This window comes from Periplaneta americana, chromosome 1, assembly GCF_040183065.1.
Source record: "Periplaneta americana isolate PAMFEO1 chromosome 1, P.americana_PAMFEO1_priV1, whole genome shotgun sequence".
NCBI lineage: Eukaryota > Metazoa > Arthropoda > Insecta > Blattodea > Blattidae > Periplaneta > Periplaneta americana.
In genome coordinates, this window is record NC_091117.1 from 104,472,873 (window position 1) to 104,496,058 (window position 23,186).

Here is a 23,186-nt window from a genome sequence, read left to right on the forward strand (position 1 = left end):
CGATTTTCACTTCAGAAATCACCGTAACTACCTCAGTACTAGTTTATGTAATTTAAGGACCAGTATAAATGAAATTTGATTAAAGTGAGAAAGAAATTCGTAAGGGAGGCGATCAGGAGGGATTGAGGTTGTCTACTAATTCGTTACAAACAACTATTATAGACTATTTCATTTGACTAACGATGATTTGTAAAGAGCAAAATACCTACAGTAGGGTAAAGAATCTAAATCAGTACGTTTATGAGAACGGATATAAAAGTGTCAGGAAAATAACAGAATTACCGTATATTGCAATTAACTCTGCATTGGCAGACAAACTGCACAGGGTATCGTAAATCTGCTGAAAATTAGAAAATTGTGTAAAAAAAATGCATTCAGAGCGAATTTTCCAGCCTGATATCATCTCGCCCACGTTATGGATATAATTCAATACCGTAAGACTGATATGAAACGAATATTAGAACAATTTGTTAGCCAAAGACGATGTTCAGTAGTTATTTAACAACATACAGAGCAAATAAAAACACAAACGCATATTCTAGCAATAGTTCAGATGAAAAGAAAATGATTAGTACGACCGCTTATTCGTAAAAAGAACACTGCCAGCTGTGTAGCCTACATGAAGCAATATATCAGGCCTACGTTATGAACACGTTGAATTTAATGTGGACGAGAAACGTACAGTTATTATTTATCTGCTTCCATATCGCATCATATAATACACCTGTAAAATGAAAACATGTAGGCCTAGCAAAGAGAAAACGTGTTTGGGGGGAGGGAGTTGTAATTCTTCCCCTATCGGATAAATTTCAGAAGAGGAATACCTGCTTTTCCTTCATAATAAAAAATTGTAATCTTGTGCACACAAAATAAATTAGTGCCTTTTCGTGAGCATCATGATGTGCATTCAACAAACGCAGACAAATCTGCTCTTTTTAGTATTTTGTGTTAATTGTTGCTAGTGAGTATTGTATACTGAAAATTAAAAACAATTAGATATCGTACATCAAATGATGACAGATTATATATTGAACGCAAACAACATTATATCAGCCATGTACCAAAATGTCATCTATGTGTGTTGATGAATTTGGGTAAAACAAGCTTCTGTATGCTACAATTTAGCGACACATCAAAGTAACATAACCTCACATTACAATGAGAAAGAAATTTGGAGGTGGCATGACGTAAAAAAGTCATCCCACAGTCGTATTACTCTATGTACTTTTCAAGTACTCTGCCATCTAGTGTTGGTTATTGCAAGCTCATTTCTCGACACTAGCGACGCATAGCGTCCGTTATTTTCCAGTTGCGTCCAAATTTAATATAAGCTTGGCTGATCTGTTTTATATATGATCTAGGGTCTAGCTTAGCTTTCCTAGTAATTCTCACCTCTTTCTCACTCCACGCATACGCCATATACTGTTCGTCCGTCGTCGTCGCAGGGTCTTCGAAACGGGGGAAAGCACATGACAGTTAACTAATTAACTGGGCCCTTTTCTTTAAATATTTTAAACAATTGTACATTAATGTTACGTAAAGTTCCAATTCCGTACAGCAAATATTTTCCGTAAAGATCTACGAGTACAATCCAGCCACTATCAAGTCCCCACACTGCCAGCTGCGCAGAAGATACGACTGGACCCAAATTGAAGCGATCGCTCGCCGCCATCTTGAGGCGGACGGAAAGCAATGCTGATAGAACGCAATCGTAAAACAAAGTAAGATTTATTACTATACAACATAAAAACAACCAAACATGAGCCTAAGAGTAACAAGGATAAAGACAAATATTAATAGGTAAACGTAATTACCTGCATTCTTGTGGTATAACATCAAACAATGAAATATATTAATCCTGCAACTGTCAGTCAATAATCTTCGTCGTCTTCGTGACTTGGGCGTATTCATATTTACATAATTCATCATATCCGTAGGATGGGCTTCCTGAAATATATTTCAATAACCGAGTGAGAACATTAACTTAATCTTGCACATTGTGTGCATCTTGCGGTCGTGAAAAATAGCGGACGAAAAGTAATGCTGACAGAACGCAACCACAAAAGACACTAAGATTTATTACTATACCATAAAAAACAACCAAATATAAGCTAAAAGAGTAACAAGGATAAAAACAAATATAAACAGTGAAACGTAATCACCTGCATTCCTGTAGTAGTCTACAACAGCAAATAATTGAAGAAACTGGAACTGTCAGTCAGTAATCGTCATCTTTGTGAACAACAAATATTAAGCTGTTATGCTAAAACTGTTAATTAAAAATTCTTGTCTTCGTGATTAGGCCTATTCATATTTACACAATTCATCAAATCTGTACTGATGGAGTTCCTGAAATGTTTAATTAATCGAGTTAGGACATTACCTTAATCTTGCACACTGTGTGCATTTTGCTTATGCCTAATAATAAATATTTCAATAAACAAGGAAATGCATCAACTGTTATTATTAAATCGAAAATCTGCAAGAATGTCAAAATATTGTAACTAGACCATATCTAGATAGTATGAAAATACTTAACCAGATTTATTTTGCACTCACCTATTGATTCATAAATAAAATTGATTTAGAGAGATGCTGTCTAACTATCTTCTTGTGCAAGGCAATACTGGTGGTGAATTGATGGTATAAATTTATCGCGTTTAACAGCAGATAACCATTTACTGGGAAGCTCAGGCTTTTGCAATGGAAACCTAAAAAGAAAGTTTGCGCTTACTCTTATAAAACATTCTCTTCTATTAACACAATAGATATGTCCTAATGTTCTCAGTCATTTTATAATATCCTAATACAATATATGTAACTAACTTACTTGTGAAAAGAAATTTCCGAATCCTTCTTACGTCGATTCGTACAATTGTATGCGGCACAATTATGCACCATGATTCCACTTACGGAATTTATATAGGAGTACGATGAAAATAAATGATAAAAGAACACTATTTGTACAGTTGTATGCAGCACAAGAGCACACGATAGTTTCACTTATAACAAAGAAATATGATTAAAATACTATATAAACACTATCTGTATAGACCTCATATGTAGCACAGTAGTAGGCTTACACTGTGATTTCACGTATATCACAGGAGAACGATTCATTTAAACTATATAAACACTATACACACACACACTTATTGATTAAATTAATACGCACTTACTTCTAACACATTCAATAATACTGAATAACCTTCTATGTTATTTCAAATTAGGCGGAATCGTGATATGAACATATTGTAGTCACACGGCACTCACCCTCAAGATGGAGATGCGCGAAAGTGTTCAATTTTTGGTCGAGGAACAGCGCTCGTAGTGAGTCTAAGTTAAACTATAAAACGTCTTTGGCCACTATAGAGGAACCAGCAGAAACGGTGGGATGCGACATAACCACTCGGACGGACAGTACAGTAATTATTACTCCAGATTCTCCGAATGAGTAGTCTCTACTGTTGAAAAGTCAACTAAATACGAATTAAAATTTAAAAATTGTGTACTGTACACTACACTACACCGAGAACTATGAACTATATAATGTGTGTGGTGGAGACAGCTAGCAATGTTTATGTCTTCACACTTGCTTATTTACTTATGACTTTTAAGAAATCCGGAGGTCCATTGCCGCCCTACATAAGCCCGTCATTTTAATATTATCTGACATAATTAGGAATATTAAATCCAGACGTTTGAGATGCACAGGGCATGTAGCACATATGGGTGAATTCAAAAATGCATATAGAATGTTACTTTGGAAGGCCAGAGGGGAAAATAACTTTTGGGAGACCGAGACGTAGATGGAAGGATAATTTAAAAATGGATTTGAGGGAGGTGGGATATGATGGTAGAAACTGGATTAATCTTGCTCAGGATAGGGACCGATGGCGGGCTTATGTGAGGGCGGAAATTAACCTCCGGGTTCCTTAAAAGCCGTAAGTAAGTACTTATTTATGTCAGGTGAAGAATACAATGCGTGCAGTTCTGCGTTGTGTAACTTTCTCCAACCTCCTGTAACTTCATCCCTCTTAGCCCCAAATAATTTCTTAAGCACCTTATTCTCGAACACTCTTAACCTCCGTTCCTCTCTCAAAATGAGAGTCCAAGCTTCACAACTGTACAGAACAACCGGTAATATAACTGTTTTATACATTCTAACTAAATTTCTGATAGAAATGAAGTTACATAAATTTGAACATCTGACTTTCTATTATTCCTTCAAAATAATTCACATAGTATAAATTTAATAAGCTATAATTAGGTTAGGTTACCTATGGGAGCGGGAAATACAGGTGGTGAAGTGCCTGCTGTATGTTTCCAAAAAATCGCTAGCGACCAATGTCAGCTATGCCTTATTTCGAGCGTTACTTCGTGCTAAAGGAAACTATTTTCCATAGTTCGTCAAACGCATTACATATTTGTCGCTGTAGTGTGTACACTGTCTGTTCTCAGCGTCTACAAATTGGGTTCAACTCGATTATAATATATTTTAATGCAACTTAGTTCTTGTGTCTCAACTTCTTCATACATACATCCATACATACATACATACATACATACATACATACATACACACACGTGTACGTACATACATACATACATACATACATACATACATACATACATATATGGACATATTAGGAAATTAATTCTGAGCTACAATTATTTCAGATTGCAGCTGCCTCACCGTAAGAGAATAATAAAAATGTGTTTTCATGCAAGTTGGGCTATTCAGGCGGCCCGGATTTTATTCCCGGTCAGGTCTGGATGGAATTTGTGCTGAGGATTTTTCTCGGGGTACTCTCGTTCCCCTCTATCATTACATCAAGGCTATCCACTTCCCCCTCATTTCATCTATCATCTGTAATAGCAAAAATAGGCTGACAGGGAAGTAGTCGAGTTGTCAGAAAGAAATACGGGATATTTATATAACATTACCAAGAGCTAATGACGTAGTTACTGAATGTAGAAGAAACATTATTTTCCAGTGCGTTTAAGCAGCGGCGACCTTTATACCTGTCATATTACATACGAAATAAATCGCAATATATAAACAATTCCCATTTATTTAGGTTCATGCGTTTGACATAGGACTCGAAACATCGCAAAAGTCATCCTTTGTAGTCTAACAGTGTCACAAAGTATATTTATATAAAAAAATTAATGGCGGGTACTTAACTGTTTGTCATTCACCAATATGATATCAGTTAAATGCTCCAATTTATTGACACAGTCGTTGCCAGGGAGCGTCATAGGAGACTGATATATGCTACACCCACTGTCTGGCCCAAATTTGAATGTCGGACACGTGAATCGGATAACCCATTTTCTAAATCCAAGAATACCAAATAGCGCAACCTGTTCAACAAATCTCCTCTACTGACACCTCGAATAAGTTGCTTTTCTCAGCGATGGATTTTCCGCAAGCTATTTACGTATTTGAATCGATCTTGAATTGTCACATTTTTTGGCCTTCCATCTTTTTCCTGAAAAAAAAAAAGCAACAACCGTTCCTTTCATCTCATAGTAATGGCGACAGTAGATCGAGCTTTCTTTTCAGACGAGGGCACATATTCTAACTGGAACGATTCGCCTTCGTCTTCAACAGACTTGGTTGATGGTGAAGACGGTCTTGTATCTGTTTCTTTCTCGTTGTCTTCGTCGAATAGCTTTCCAATCGGCAATATTCGTTCTTTAAACCAAGCAGAAGGTCAGAGGACTATATTTTGATTCGGTTTGCTAGAATGTATTCAATGTTAGTCACCGGCACGAATTCGATGTTCCTGGCTGGCATTTTCTGGACGATGATGCTTGGATTGACCTAACGTCTCACTATTGCAACAATTACAAAGCATAATTGTACACAAAACGTGCCGAAGTGTAAGATGATTTCAGCAAAGGAAGAAGCAAAAAATCATGTATTTCTTTTCTGATTAGTTAATTACGTCATTAGCTCTTGCTAATTATGTAAAAATATCCAATATTTCTTTCAAACAACTGAAGTACTCTCGTATGAGGTGATATCTGGGATAGTACGGGTTTATCATGCTGATCTAGGCTCTAAGGGCTTGTGGCTCAGTCTTCTGGGATCATCAGTAGATGATGGGACCTTACCTGCAGAGACCAGGAAGGATGGCCCGCCTGTCGCCGTTGAATTCGCGAATGCCACCCAGGCCATCCGTCAGACTTAATCAATCATGGCATACAGAGCGTAGGTACAATGGAACTAACGGCATAATTACAAGGGTTCATCCCGGATTCAGCTCTCGTGAAATCAATCAATCAATCAATCAATCAATCAATCAATCAATCAATCAGAGAGGCTATACTCGTATAACAATAATACGTAAATATACATACACACATAAATATATACAGAAATACATAGTACATATATAGTCGATGGGATTGGTGATTGCGAGATGAAATTTGGCGAGGTGAGACCGAGAATTCGCCATTGATTATCTGACATTTGCCTTACGGGAATCGAACCCGCACCCAAGCGCTACTCCGGATCGGCAAGCAAGCGCCTTAGCCGACTGAGCTACGCCGATGGCTCTGCAGCTTGAGATAGGAGATAGAGGAAAGTGAGTGGTGATTCATAATCATAATCATTAACTTCGACTGAAATTTTCGACCAGTACTAGGCAACACGTAAGTAGAGTACAAACGAACATTCCGTGCACTAAGTTTTAAATAAAATGAGTTCAAAATAAAATAAATATTTTGAATTATAAAAAAAAACGTATTTCACAATAAAGTGTTATGATATTATAACCATAGATATTTATCAATAAATTTCGTATTTGCAGGAGGATGGTATGTATCTCAATCGGTTATTTGAGAAACCACACAAGTCCATTTTTAGCCAAAACGAGATTATTGTGTTTCTGACATTAATGCACGTCTGTAGGAAAAAGTAAACATGTCCGCCTTATTTTGAGTGATGATGTCTTGATAGTATATTCCTGAAGGAGATGAAATCTAAACATTTTATGGAGAGATATTTTTCTGGCCTAGTCGTAACAAAGATGGCGCCCGTGAGGAGCTCTAGTGTTGGACTTGAATAAGATGCCAGTTTTTCACTTTAAAACATTTTAGAATTTTTTTTTTAATTTTGTTATATAAAGGACAAAATATATTATTATTTTAATGTTCAGGTGGGCCTACTTGACATATTGTCATTCGTCGTGGACAAAATACATTATGTACTAGATTACTACTTAAATAGCTTTCGTTCCCATTAACTTACATACAAAATAAATACAAACTATTATATTTTTTACTGAAATCATTTTGAATATTAAAGAAACAATACATGTCCTTGAACTTTAGGGAAACCTTACGCTCATTTAAACGTTTCTTTAAAATATGTATAAATATTGCAATTCATATGAAAATGAATCTTAAAAAGATAAGAACGTATATCCAATGTTTATCAGCTAGAGATAGTTTTTTGTAGTTTTCTCAAAACTTATAGCTAAGGACATATGTGGTTTCTCACATAACCGATCCATTTATAATCTTTGCTTTTACAGGAATAATATTTGAATGCACTCATACAGAAGGATACAGTTGTTCGCATAGGAATTATCTAGCTGAATTTCATACGTGCAAAAGCTTTCACTGGTAATTTAATTTCGCTTTCAAACTCATGTTCCTTATCATAATTCTGTGTTGTTTGGATAAAGGGAGATAAGTCATAAAAATGAGTTTGGAGATAAATGAAAATTAAACTTCGGACTCTTATTGCAAATAATTTTTTACACAAATAAAACACATCAATGCTAGTATTCTTTTGATTTTTGCACACTCACTTGTACAATTTAACTTCTGTGTTCATCTGGGGAATATAATTCCATCTACACAAAAAAAAAAAAAAAAAAAAAAATGACATCCCCCTTTATCCGAACACCACAGAATTATTTCTCGACCTGTGGTCTCAAAATAACTATCATGACAACAAATATTCGTTAAGCTGAATTAAATTACAAGAAAACTACTAGTTGTCTAATGATCACGTGTGAAACGACGCCTCTATGATATAGGAGACTATCATTGTACTGGAGGGACTGCAGCAATGGATTAATTAGCAAAACGTGACCCGTTTCACACTTAAGGCTGGTCCACAATGATCCGGGAACGAGAACCAGAATGAGAATGGGAAGCAGAGGACGTGAACGCAAAGACTTAGATTTACAATAAACCGAGAAAGGAACCGACTATGCATATCGATATGCTTGTCAATAACGATATGTAAAGTCGATATCACGTATTCTGATGTTATTTGTGTATAATTGACCAATGGCGTTCTCTCATGATTACAACGCAGCCAACATAAACACAGGTTAATCAACGTCAAAATTTATGACACAGACTATTTAAGAATCCTATTCACGTGGTAATCTGGTCACATATTCACGTGGTATATATTGAAATTGATTCTACTGAATTTCTGAGTTAGAAACGATCCGTGAAGAAGAAATTATGTCACAGCCACCTTGCTACAAAATATACGACAACCAAATGGCTTTATGATGACAACAGAGTGAATCTAGTAGGCTGTGATCGGAAATGAGAACAGCAAAGTTAAAACTTCGCCAACTTTCACGTTCCCGTTCCCGGGCTCCGGCAAGCTTCTCGTTAATTGTGAACACTATATAATATTTAAATACAAGGTCCGGCAGAAACAATTACCGGTACACAATAAAATTTTAAGTTGGCTGCATTTGCATATTTGGCGTAGTACATCATTGTTGAACACAACAATGTGTAGATTAATGTTTGTAATTTAGTAAATTTAATAAATGATGGAACGTTGGTCGAGTTTACACAGAGAATTTGCTCTGGAAACATATTTTAAGAATAACGACTCAGCTACAGAAATACAATGTGTTTTAGGCGCCATTTTAACCTGAGAAGACACGGTGCAGTTCCAACTTGTCAGACCATCATTCGTTGGGTTAAAGCATTAAGAACAACTGCATCAGCCACCAACAAGTAGCCGCCAGGTCGCCGTAGAACCGTCCGAACTCCTGAAAATTTGGAAAGAGTGAGAGTGGCGTTTCAACAGAGTCCTTGTCGTTCTATGCTACAGCATTCACAAGCTTCGGCTACATCGGACAGAAGTGTTAGGAGGATACCATCCGTATAAGTTTCAAATTGTGCAAAAACTAGTCCCTCGTGATTATGTTACACGGATACAGTATTGTCAAAATGTTTTGCATATGATAAACATGGATGGCCAGTTTCTGAACACTCATAATGACAGACGAGACGAATGGGTTCGTAAATAAACAAAACTTCAGTATTTGGCACCAGAAAATCCATGTCTCATTCATGAAAAACCTCTCCATAGCGAAAAAGTCACAGTGGTGCGCAGTCGGTGTGTTTGGTGTTATCGGTCCATACTTTTTCGAGGATGATAACGAAACAGTTACAGTAACATCAGATCGGTACGTCCAGACGCTACGACAATTCTTGCAGAGGGAACTTCGTCAAAGACATATGGATTCACGTCAAGTTTGGTTCCAACATGATGGGGCCACAGCCCATACAGCGTGGAATTCTATGCAAGTCCTAAGGAAAATATTCTCGGAACATGTAATTTCTCGCTTTGGCGACATAAACTGGCCTGCGAGGTCACCAGATCTATCGGTACCTGATTATTTCGTATGGGGTTACCTCAAAGGAAAAGTATATCAGGAACGACCTCACACATTACAACATTTGAAGTAGAAAATTGAAATAGAAATTCAACAACTCCCAAGGGACATGCTGCAGACTGTGATGGACAACGTCAAAGATTTGTATGAGGTCTGGTGGAGCTCACATGAATGAAGTGATGAAATGAATATAAAAAAACTGGCATACTTAAAAGTACATTTTCATTTTTGTTCAATATTATTTGCCCAATTAAAGTGTTGTTTTCATACTTACAAATTGTCTAATAATTTCTGCCGGTCCCAGTATATGTATTTTAACCATTTTTCCGTTCTCGGTCTCATTGTCGTTTCTGTTCCCGGTTTATTGTGGACCAGGCCTTACTGACACTTCCCGGTTTGTAACAAACTCGCATGATTATCTATGTATTCGGAGATGAGGCATTTGTGCATGTGCCGTTATGAGTATGACAACTTAATGACCTTCGTGCTAGATTTTTGGATTTTTTGTATAATGTACCTTTAATATTTGGTTGCCAATATCAGCTGCTGGTAGTAGCTAAATGTAACTTAGTAGTAGAACGACTAAAAAGGAAAAATGGTATCAAAACATGTATTTTGTAATGTGGTGATGCAGATGATGATGCGGAATAAATGAAAAATATTTTAGAAGTGAGTTTCATGATCTTGTTATGCTGCTATAATAGTACATTATGCAACGAGCTTATAATGGTAGTAATTAAGACGCGAGGATGTTTATGAAACGAGCGCAAGCGAGTTTCATAATTTTCATACTAGCGTCTTAATTACCATTACAAGCAAGTTTCATACGACTTTTCATGCTCGACCATATTGCTAACTTGAAATTATTCATAAGCAGGGAAAGGATTTATATGTAAATACATATTTACTTATAAAGCTAATATCATTTATATTTTGCATTATCTTTATGTTTCACAATGTGTAGGGTTGAAAAATCCTACTTTTATTTTCCATATTTTTCCATATTTTAGAGTTTAGTACATATTTTCGTTAATTTCCATATATTTTCCATATTTCATATAAAACAGTCCATATTATATTAGGTTTAACAATAAAACAAAACAAAATTCCATTAACTTTTAAAAATACATTTCAACAATAGAGATTTAAACACATGTTCAGTAATCCCTTTAACATCAGAGTTATTTGAAAATTAGCAGTCCTATCAACAATGGGAAAGTAAGTTACAAAACTGTATTAATTTAATTTAAAATTTTTAACAGACTTCAGTTGTGCAGCTCAACAGTTAAATGCCAGTCAGAGTACACATAGGTTCAGTTTTGTAAATCATACTATAAAGACGGTAAATATGCCAAAAGTACGTCATTCAGTCAATTTAAAATCAAAACTAACAAGTTACATTTCAGAATTTAAAGAAGATGGTTTATCAACTGACAATAAAATATTATTTTGTAATTTGTGTCAGTGTGCAGTATCATCTACACAAAAGTTCCTGGTGCAACAACACATTACAACTAGTAAACATCAGGCCAACAAACAACTAAATTCCAAGCAGAGACAATTGTTTTTAACACAACCAACAACATCGAATGTAAGATCTGAGTTTAACATCGACCTGTGCCGTTCTCTCATCTCTGCTGATATTCCTCTCTACAAACTAAAGAATAAGGTCTTCAGGGAATTCCTTGAAAAATATACTCAACATACAATCCCGGATGAGTCAACACTTAGGAAGACGTATGCTCCATCCATCTACGATGAGACAATACAGAAGATAAGAGATGAAATTAAAGATAGTTCAATTTGGGTTTCCATTGATGAGACTCCCGACAAAGAAGGTAGACTTGTTGGTAATGTAGTTATCGGTTTGTTAAGTGAACAATATTCTGAACGAATTCTTTTACATTGTGATGTTCTAGAAAAGTGCAATAACAAAACTATAGTTAAACTGTTCAACGAAGCTATGGGTATCCTGTGGCCAAAGGGTATTATGTACGATAATGTGTTATTCTTTATTAGCGATGCTGCCCCTTATATGGTCAAAGATGGACAAGCATTATCTGTTGTATATCCTAAATTGACTCATTTTACTTGTGTGGCGCATGCATTTCATCGTGTGGCAGAAGTGGTCAGAGACAATTTCCCTAAAGTAGATTTGTTGATTTCATCAGTGAAAAAAGTATTTCTCAAAGCTCCCAGTAGAGTTAACGTGTTGAAAGAAATGTACCCTGAAATTCCATTGCCACCAAAGCCAATTTTAACTAGATGGGGTACATGGCTAGAAGCAGTTGAATATTATGCCGAACATATAGACTCTATTAACAATGTTCTCCTTGCATTGGACTCTGAAGATGCAGTCTCAATTGATACTGCGAAAACAGTTACCTGTGACATAAGTGTGAAGAATGACTTAGCTCACATTCAGCATACATTTTCATGCATCATAAAAACGCTCAAAAGTCTCCAAAATAGGCACCTTTCACTATCTGAAAGTTTTGAAATTATAAATAGTACTGTGGAACAACTGAATCGTGGTAGAGGTAAAGTTGCAGATGCAGTAAGAGCTAAGGTGGACACTGTACTTTCAAAAAACCCTGGATATGAAGAACTACAAAAGGTTGTTGCTGTGATGAGTGGTGAATCAACAGTGAAGATTAACTTGGACTTATCCCCAGCAGACATTGTGAAATTGAATTATGTACCAGTTACTTCTTGTGACGTCGAACGCTCTTTTAGTCAGTATAAATCTATCCTCAGAGACAATAGAAGAAGATTCACTTTTCAGCACTTGAAAGAAATGTTTGTAACCTATTGTTATGGTAACAGACAATAAAAATTGTGTTTTGTTGAAACTACATTGGAAGATAAGGTACGTCCATTATATTTTTTGTTTAGTTTGATTAAAATGTACCAATATTTAACGTACATAGTCATTTTTTTATAATTTTAAGTCCATATTTAATTCCATATTTTGGTAAAAATCCATATTTAATTCCATATTTTGGTAAAAATAACTACATATATATTTACATATTTCATATATTTTTAGTCCATATAAATCCGTTCCCTGTTCATAAGTATTCATGTTATTGTTATGTGAGTGCAATAGCCTACCTCATAAATTGTGAGATGTGCGCAGACGCGAAAGTATTGATTTTTTCCGGGAAACGAATGTCGACGACCTTGATATAATCTAGAGAGTAAGATAAAGATTAATCTCGATATAACCTTGAAATTGAATTCGACATTGAAAAACGAGGTGACAAATTGAATTTATTTGAATATTATTTACAATTAACGCTAATTATTAAAGTAACAGAACATAACCTTCTGCGACAGTATTGGATTTCCAGCCTCCGTGACGTTTCCCTAGTTGTCTTTCGATTGCATATCCGAGAATAATCGAAAACCTGAACTTCAATGAATAGGTGGACTTTAATGACATGCATTAAAGAAGTGCTACCAGGTGTATAATTACTACATTTCGGCATGGTCGAGCATAAATGTATTTATAAACAAACTAATTTTAGTACTGTATCTATACACAATCATTGCTAAAATTTATCCCATAATAAATAAATTATAGCGAAATGAATGCGAATTTGTACCACAAATTTAATGAATTAATGATAATTTTGTACAAAATGTCACCAGAAACTCTTGCTTTTGCTTGTCTTTCAGTGACAGAGTAGAGGAAGATATTGCATTCGGACAGAGAAGTAGAACAGTAAGTCAGTTAATTTATGCAGTCTGAGAAAATAAAGTAGCGAAAAAGACTACCAAGGTCGCAGTAGGGCCTTTCCTCAGGGTTCTCCCGTTAGGCATCTACATCATTCCGTCAACATTTCTCCATTTCGTCACTATTCCATAGCATTCCCCGAACGCCGGCTGGTGACATACAAAATGGTCGGCCTAGAGATGAGAGGGGTTACCTGCTCTAAATCTGGGTACGCAGCAAACCTTAGTGCAGTCAGCCGGTGTGGATTTGGAAATGCATTTCGCTTGAGAGTTAACGCGTTCACACTGTGGAGTAAAGGCTGGTCCACAATAAAGCAGGAACGAGAAGTGGAGAAAGATTTTTGATTCACAATAAACCGAGAACGGAAACTCATGGATATCTATATGTAGGCTATGTCAATAACGATATGTAAAACCGATATTACACATTCTGATGTTATTTGTGTAGGCTATAATTGATCAATGGCGTTCTCTCGTGAGTACAAGCCAGCCAACATGAATACGGATTAACCAACTTCAAAATTTATGGCACGGAATATTTAAGAATTCAATTCAGGTGGTAGTCTGGCCACATATAGGCCTACACGCAGCATGTATTGAAAGTAATTCTACTGAATTTCTGCGTTAGTTACAAGCAATGGATGAAGACTGAATTATGTCAATAACGATATGTACAGGGTAATCACGTATTCTGATGTTATTTGTGTATAATTGACCAATGGCGTTCTCTCATGAGTACAAGCCAGCCAACATGAACACAGGTTAATCAACGTTAAAATTTATGACAGAGAATATTTAAGAACCCTATTCACGTGGTAATCTGGTCACATATTCACGTGGCATATATTGAAATTGATTCTACTAAATTTCTGAATTAGAAACGATTCGTGAAGAAGAAATTGTCATAGCCTCCTTGCCACAAAATATGCGACGACCAAATAGCTTTCTAATGACAATAGAATGAATCTAGCAGACTGTGATCGGAAACGAGAACGGTAAAGACAAAACTTGGCCAACTTTCACGTTCCCGTTCCCGGACTTAGGCAAGCTTCTCGTTAATTATGAATGCTCACATTTAAATACATTTATTTTAACAATATAATCCGTTCTCCTTTCCGTTCCCGGTTTATTCTGGACCGGCCTTAACGGTTAGCACGTCCGACCGTGAAACGAGCCGTCCTGGGTTCAAATCCTGGTTGGAGTAAGTTACCTGGTTGAGTTTTCTCCGAGGTTTTCCCTTAACCAATCGAAGCATAATTGCTGGGTAACTTTCGCCATCTTAATTACACTTCGCCTCTTTCATCACCATCTCCGCTTCCTTCCTAGGTTTCGGGCTGTAGAGTCGGCTGCGGACTGCCGTCGGACTTGGACCCCGTGGTCATCGTTGTTGGTGGTAGTGCTATATACCGTGAGCTCTCCACCGGGCTCAGGGTACCGGGGTTGAGGGATCACGGTGAGGCCTACGCGGAATGGTAGATGGATCATGTAGGCTGTAGGGGAGTTCGAAGGAGGCATGCAGGGGGATCTGCGTGCGGAAGATCTTAGGGCATGCACACCATTTCATCCCGAGTAGTAGGCCTACAATGGGCCCATACGAGAGGCCTGCGTGCCCTCCCCTAAAAGGGGAATAATAGAATAGAAGGTAAGCGCAATACAGTAGTAGTTCTCTCCCGAAATTTCATTCCATTCCATGGGAATGAGGTGGGTATATCAGGGCATGTCTAAAACTATAAAATAGCTACCAAGCCATAGGAGTTTGAGGACTAAAAAAATCAGAAAGGATTAGAATGCAATGCAGGTGAAGTGTGACGTTGATGTAGGCAGGGTGTCTTGTTTGCATTAGTATAAATGACTGTAGATTGCAATACATATATTCATGTCTCGGTACCAGAAAGGGAAGTCTTCACATTCATTTTAATGACAACATTATGCACGTTTTTGTTATTTAAATTTGAAATGTCCTGGAGACTGAAAGGCTGTTTATAATGTCGGACAAAAGCACATAGAAACTCTCGACTGCAGCTCCATATTTTATCTCTACTACTGACTGACGTCATTTTCACGGTCGCATTTCATTCCGTCCTATCGCTCTCAACCTGTTGGTTTCGACCTTCATTGGTGAGTTTCTTTTTCTGGGTAACTTATTAGTAGGGCTCGGATTTTTAGGTGCTAAAAATCGGGAAAATATGTGACAAAAAGGGAAAATATTTCATTATGTTTCAATTATTTTACGTGAATATAAACAATATGCGGTACTCACCAGTATAAATTATACTGTCTCGCCGAACTGTTGAAGAGTACACAATGAGATTCATCCTCAAATTTTTGTCACAAATGACTGATTATTACCGCTGAACACTGCCTTGTACTGGAAAAAGAGCGCTCCACGTCACAAGTCAGCCAGGCAGATTTGTAACAGGGCATGTCACTCACACTCACATCCATATCCTTTTCTTACTGGTCGTCCAACACACACTAAATTTGCACATAGAGTGAAACCCAATATTTTTTCAAACACATTTCTGTATTTTTCTTGCAACACAGCTGTATAATCAAAGCTACAATTTCTGGCGTGTGAAATAAGTGGAACGAGTGTCTTATCTTTGCCGCAGTCTGTCGGCGAGAAAGCTCACAACTGTGATTGGCAGATGTTTTCGGACCAACACAATGTGGACCTCTCTAACCATGTGGTCAGCATTATGCAGGCTTAACGTGAAGACAACAAATACAAAAGACGGAACAAACACCCAAACACTCAGTCCGTGGAATGGAGATAAATCTCCTCCCACGTTGGGAATTGAACCATGGACCGCTTAGTTGGGAAGCTCAAGTGCTATTCACTGATTCGTAGCGACAGACAATGTGATAACTTCAGAATTCATAATGATAGGTTATGTTAAATTGGGAATTAAATCAATGGTTTTTCAAAACACGATATGAAATGTTTCATTATAAAACAATTTTTATCTCGAAAAGGAAGCAAAAACGAACAAAATGCAGTTCTTAGCTTTCTAAAGTCGATTAGTCTTAATACAGGTAACAGAGAACGTGAACACCACGGAAGATCCTGATCTGCGCAAGCGTGTAGGCTATAGCACGTCATTGCCATGTGCGGGACGCTGCGATCTCAATTGAGATTATCATCTTGTCGGCAGGCGACTAGCATAGCCGATGAGGGGACAGATGTCGGCCCGGAATCTCTTGCACAGACAAATTTGCCTCTGGCATTCTTCCCAATTTAAACAGATACATAGCGCAATTTTTATCCGTTTATTTTCCAAAATGTTTCTTAAAAAACTAACACAGACAACTTCACCTTTACATGAACATTATTCTTTCAGTTGTCCACAACGGCCCATTAATAGTAGGCACTCACTAACAGAAAATGATTCGTTCGGTACGTTCGGACTTTTATTCTTTTCATTATTTTAAACTGAGCATCGCCCGCTTGGCCGTATCGTCTCTTTTCGCATGATCGGATTCAATCCAGAATTCTGGCCATAGAAATCTACACGGATTCCCATACGGGCAGAGATGAAAGTAAAGAAACACGTGCATGCAGCAAATTCACGCTTCTTGAGAATCTACCCGTAGTATTAGGGAGGAAAATCATGCTAAAAAGAACTTAATCTCTTTGTACTGTTACATATGGGTCATTCCATCGTTCCGGACATGACGCTGGGACTACATTTTTTGGCTTAAACCCGTTAATTACGTTTATTTCTGTGATATTTTTTTTTTTTCGGGGAATAAAACGTGGTAGATGATCTTGAATCTGCCCTCTTTCGATTGAGACAAAAAAAAAATATTTTTATAATGAGGTAGCGACGGAAATTGTGGTCAAACTTTCGTTCAGGATATGACACATTTCAGATACGCTTATTCTCTCTTTTTGGAAAACTCTAAATCTCTGCAAAAATTTTAAGATTTTTCAAATGAAAAAATATGGGATTTTACTCATGCTTCAACTTCGTCACAAAATAAATGAAACGTGCGTTCCGGACATGACGGAAGAAATTCCTTCCTAACATGACGTCCGGAAAATGTCCTTACAAAATTTATAAAATTGTAACCCTATATATTTATTAACATGCTGTTATTACATAAATATTACACTAACAATGTGAAAAGCCTGACTCAGGTGTGTACAATAAAAAAACACTTTTGTTAACAAATTAGATACTTCAAATGCATCATTGACGTATGAATTTCAATTACTTTCAATAGCTCGCCTATCATACAGTAATTAATTTGTATTACTCTATTATTATTCTCAAATTTCAGGACTACGAATTCACTGTAACTGTTATGGCTTATTTTATTTAAAATATAACGAGACTAGTTTTGAAATATTAACCTACGTAACATTACTTCAAACGCCAGATATTAACGTCCTTATACAGCACCCTTGCGATGATGGCCACTGAAAAAACTCCAAGTCAATAATGTGCCTAGAGTTTATGGTTGTCAAATATTCGTTCATGAAATTGAACCGCTGTCTTAATTGTGAGGCAGCTCCATCGAGAAGAAGTTAAATGTTTTAATGTTATTCAGGGTGCGAATTAAAGGGGGCGGGGCGGGAATGGGGGGATTTCCCTCTGTTGGAAAGTTATCCTCCTCTCATAAATTCATTTTAGTATTTAGTATTTAGTATTTATTTATTTAACCTGGTAGAGATAAGGCCGTCAGGCCTTCTCTGCCCCTCTACCAGGGGATTACAACTATAACATGAACAATAAAATTACAATTAATATTAAATTTACAATTACAATTACAATAAAAATTAAAGTATGACAAGAATACCTGATTAATGAAAGCTAAACATTTTATCATAGGAGTTAAGGACAAAGAATATTTTTGTATTTACTGAATTACAAATTAAACCTAGAATAACAAAATTCTATAGCGATGAAATTACCGGATATTGAAATATTTTGTGATAGATTAAGAGAACTATTTACAAGAAACCATGTCTAAACGAGTCTCAATTACTGATCCCTGCCAGGCATAACTTTTATCCCGCTCACAAAATATACTTACTTACTTACTTACTTACTTACTTACTTACTTACTTACTTACTTACTTACTTACTGGCTTTTAAGGAACCCGGAGGTTCATTGCCGCCCTCACATAAGCCCGCCATTGGTCCCTATCCTGAGAAAGATTAATCCAGTCCATACCATCATATCCCACCTCCCTCAAATCCATTTTAATATTATCTTCCCATCTACGTCTCGACCTCCCCAAACGTCTTTTCCCCTCTGGCCTCCCAACTAACACTCTATATGCATTTCTGGATTCGCCCATATGCGCTACATGCCCTGCCTATCTCAAACGTCTGGATTTTATGTTCCTAATTATGTCAGGTGAAGGATACAATGCGTGCAGCTCTGCGTTGTGTAACTTTCTCCATTCTCCTGTAACTTCATCCCTCTTAGCCCCAAATATTTTCCTAAGAACCTTATTCTCAAAAACCCTCAATCTCTGTTCCTCTCTCAAAGTGAGAGTCCACGTTTCACAGCCATACAGAACAACCGATAATATAACTGTTTTATAAATTCTAACTTTCAGATTTTTTTACAACAGACTAGATGATAAAAGCTTCTCAACCGAATAATAACAGGCATTTCCCATATTTATTCTGCGTTTAATTTCCTCCCGAGTGTCATTTACATTTGTTACTGTTGCTCCAAGATATCTGAATTTTTCCACCTCTTCGAAGGATAAATCTCCAACTTTTATAGTTCCATTTCGTACAATATTCTGATCACGAGACATAATCATATACTTAGTCTTTTCGGGATTTACTTCCACCCCTATCTCTTTACTTGCTTCAAGTAGAATTCCTGCGTTTTCCCTAATCGTTTGTGGATTTTCTCCTAACATATTCACGTCATCCGCATAGACAAGAAACTGATGTAACCCGTTCAACTCCAAACCCTCTGTGTTATCATGAACTTTCCTAATGGCATATTCTAGAGCGAAGTTAAAAAGTAAAGGTGATAGTGCATCTCCCTGCTTTAGCCCGCAGTGAATTGGAAAAGCATCAGATAGAAACTGGCCTATACGGACTCTGCTGTAAGTTTCACTAAGACACATTTTAATTAATCGAACTAGTTTCTTGGGAATACCAAATTCAATAAGAATATTATATAATACTTCTCTCTTAACCGAGTCATACGCCTTTTTGAAATCTATGAGTAACTGATGTACTGTACCCTTATACTCCCATTTTTTTCTCCAATATTTATCGAATACAAAAAATCTGATCAGTAGTCGATCTATTATGCCTGAAACCACACTGATGATCCCCAATAATTTCATCTACATATGGAGTTAATCTTCTCAAAAGGATATTCGACAAAATTTTGTACGACGTCAACAAAAGTGATATTCCTCGAAAGTTACTACAGTTAGTCTTGTCCCCTTTCTTAAAAATAGGTACGATTATGGACTCCTTCCATTGTTCTGGTACAATTTCCTTTTCCCAAATTGCAAGTACAAGTTTATAAATTTCGCTAGACAATACGCTTCCACCCTCTTGTATTAATTCTGCTGGAATTTGATCAATACCTGGAGACTTGTACTTTTTTCAGATTTTCTATCGCAATTTCGACTTCAGAAAGTGTGGGTTCCGGTACAAATGGCTCAGCAGTTTGTATCTGAATATCGTCCCGATCATTTCTACTTGGCCTATGTATATTTAGTAGTTGTCCAAAATAGTTTTTCCCCCTCACAAAATATAATTGTTTTAATACTAGTATACTTTATAAAGTATAAAATAAGCAAAGAAAATAATATTAATGTATTATTATCACCGGCAAGCTGACAACAATCAATAACTTAGGAATTACACATCTTATTTTAAGCCTGCTCATGGATATAATTATTATTATGATTAAGATGCAAGACAAGCAACTCAGTGCGACCAAGCGTTGAGCCGTATCGAATGAGGATAATAATAATTTTATGTATGGTATTCTCTATCTAGGAATCTATCCCTCCCCCCTCATCAGAAATCTTAATTCGTACTATGATGTTACTCTGTTAGTTTGAATTCAAGATCTGTGATTGTGTAATCAATGAACAAAAATACTGCAAGCTGTCATAAGATAAATAATCCGACGCTATGGTGTAATTTACTTTCTATCGTTCAGCCACACTACAGTCGTGAAAATTGAAACTTGATCCTGACACCAATGTGCAATTTGTAGCCTACCTCATCGTGGTATTGGACTGTGAAGTTTTCCATGAACTTTGTCTGTATTACCACGTTTTCACCATTAGGACAATTACGAATTTTCCTTAAATGTAACGACTGTCGCTTTGTCACAAACCAGTGAATGATGACCTTGGGTAGCAACGTTTTCAGTATATCCATGACCTCGCTTAAGATACCACCTCTTGCTACTTTTACTGTTTTCCATCTTTAAATACCTAGCATTTCTTCCGAATTATGTATCGACACGGATTTGGCTATATGTATACTGAAAAATTTTCAATGTTTCCGTGCTCAGAGACGGACAGTGGACTAAGCCAGCAAAGATCAGGTTAAGGGTATATGTACAATTGTCAAAAGAAAAAGTGGCCGCTCTCCAGAAGCAAAGTTCCCTTCGGGTATCTTCGCTACAGTTCGGAGACTGGCGATGTTATATGTTGTTGTATCACGTTGCCTGATATCTACAGTTATAATTAAATTATTGTTTGTGTTACTTGATAGCGTAATGGTAGCGTTCTGGTTTCTTATTCGTGAGGTTCTGCGTTCGAATACAACCTCGTGCTCTTTATGTTATTTTTTTTGTTTTGTTTTTAAGAGAGAGATACAAAATATACATAATTGCTCCTTTCCCTTTTATGATTATTTTAGTAATTAACATCAGGTTCATGAATGTATTATGCCATGCCTTTTTCATTCTTTATTATGACATTATAGCTGCAAATGGAAAGAAAAAAAAATTATTCTTAACAAAAATATCTTTCGTGGCATAAACAAAAGAAACTTACTGGCGTCTGCCTTAGAACATTCAAACAATTAATCGTTCAAAAAACAAAACAAAAAGCTACGATTCAGTATATTTAATCTATCTTTCTCACGTCTCGATCACATCTTGCATTCGATTATTTTTACGACGCTTTAAGATGTTGATCTTGGTTATTTAGCGTCTGAATGAGGTAAAGGTAATAATACCGGTGAAATGAGTCCGGGGTCCAGCACCGAAAGTTACCCAGCATTCTTGCAGTCGAGTGGGCATGGAATCGACTAGAGTCTTTTCAAATAACTACTATTCTCAGCAACGATATTCCAAGCATCCTGGAAATACATAAACGTTCTGCCCATGGGCAGGTCTTTCACTGCAAATCCAGCATTCTCCAATCTTTCCTATTGTCTGCCTTCCTCTCAGTCTCCGCACATGATCCACATATCTTAATGTCGTCTATTATTTGATATCTTCTTCTGCCTCGAACTCTTCTCCCGTTCACCATTCCTTCCAGTGCATCCCTCAGTAGGCAGTTTCTTCTCAACCAGTGACCCAACCAATTCCTTTTTCTCTTTCTAATCAGTTTCACCATCATACTTTCTTCATCCACTTTTTCCAACACAACTTCATTTCTTATTCTGTCTGTTCACTTCACACGTTCCATTTTTCTCCACATCCACATTTCAAATGCTTCTATATGTTTCTCTACATTTCATCGTTATGTCCATGTTTTTTCTCCATACAGTGCCACACAAAACACTTCACTAGTCTGTTCCTTAGTTCTTTTTCCAGAGGTCGCAGAAGATGCTTTTTTTCTGTTAAAAGCTTCCTTTTCTCATGTTTGCAGTTTTTCTTGGGAAGGATAAATGCGTTAACTTCCCGTTGCTTTCCGCACATCACTGTCTCTTTCGAATCTTAATAGATTCTAGGGGGCCCAAGCGTGGCGGTGAACAGAGTGGATTTGACTAATTGGGCCCTCCGGACTTCACCTAAATTCATCGCAAGGGTTAAATATTAGTTCTATCAGGATTTTTGACCCGATCAGATACCGGGAAATCCCAATTAGCCTTTGTCCACCGCATCCTGGACGAACTTCTACAAATCATCAGAAAATCTTGGAGGGGAATTGGGCCAATTTTTTTGCAAATGTTTCTTTACTTGTGCCCTCGTAATTCAGTCGGAAGAACGTCGGAATTTTGATGTAAACGTCTCAGGTTCAATTCCTCGTCACTCCTTTTCATTTTATTGTGTTTGAAGATAATATTATAATGTAATAATGTAAAAAGAAAAAACTAACACCAGTATTAGGCTATGCAACTGTACTGTTCCAAACCTAATATTAAATTTATGTTATTTATGTCCCTATAGAACGATAACAGAATATAAATGATAACTTGAATATTATTTATATCGCTAACAATGATAACAGAATATAAATAACTTCAATATTATTTATACAGAATCACTAAAGAACGATAACATAATATAAATGATAAATATCGGTTTGTTTAATTAATATAAGATATTATATAATATATAATTAATTATTTAAATAAAATTACCTATTTTACAAAGAAAAATGGTTATTTATATTACAATAATTTCTTATATAGTCTAAATTCAGAGTATTTATATCGCGATAGAACGATAGCAGAATATTAATGGTAACTTGAATATTATTTATAACGCGAAAGAACGGTAACAAAATACATATTATAATTTGAATATTATTTATATCGCTAAAGAACGATTAAAAAAATAAAATGAAAACTTGAACAAGGCCCGAACTCCCAA

The 23,186-nt window shown here is 36.4% G+C and overlaps 1 protein-coding gene across 8 annotated transcripts in view; it reads right to left on the bottom strand.

Annotated features, from left to right (window-relative positions):
- The window catches only part of LOC138699385 (uncharacterized), a 206,452-nt gene that overhangs the window by 48,313 nt on the left and 134,953 nt on the right, over positions 1 to 23,186 (bottom strand). The window contains exons 1-2 of one of the 8 annotated variants that reach the window (XM_069825255.1): positions 2,163 to 2,330; positions 1,815 to 1,947 (exon numbers count right to left, since the gene is read on the bottom strand). The exons of the other annotated variants lie outside the window; for them this stretch is intronic. The gene's annotated coding sequence lies outside the window, so the exon portion shown is untranslated. Of the gene's footprint in view, positions 1 to 1,814; positions 1,948 to 2,162; positions 2,331 to 23,186 lie in introns of those variants that run through there. 8 annotated transcript variants of the gene reach the window in all.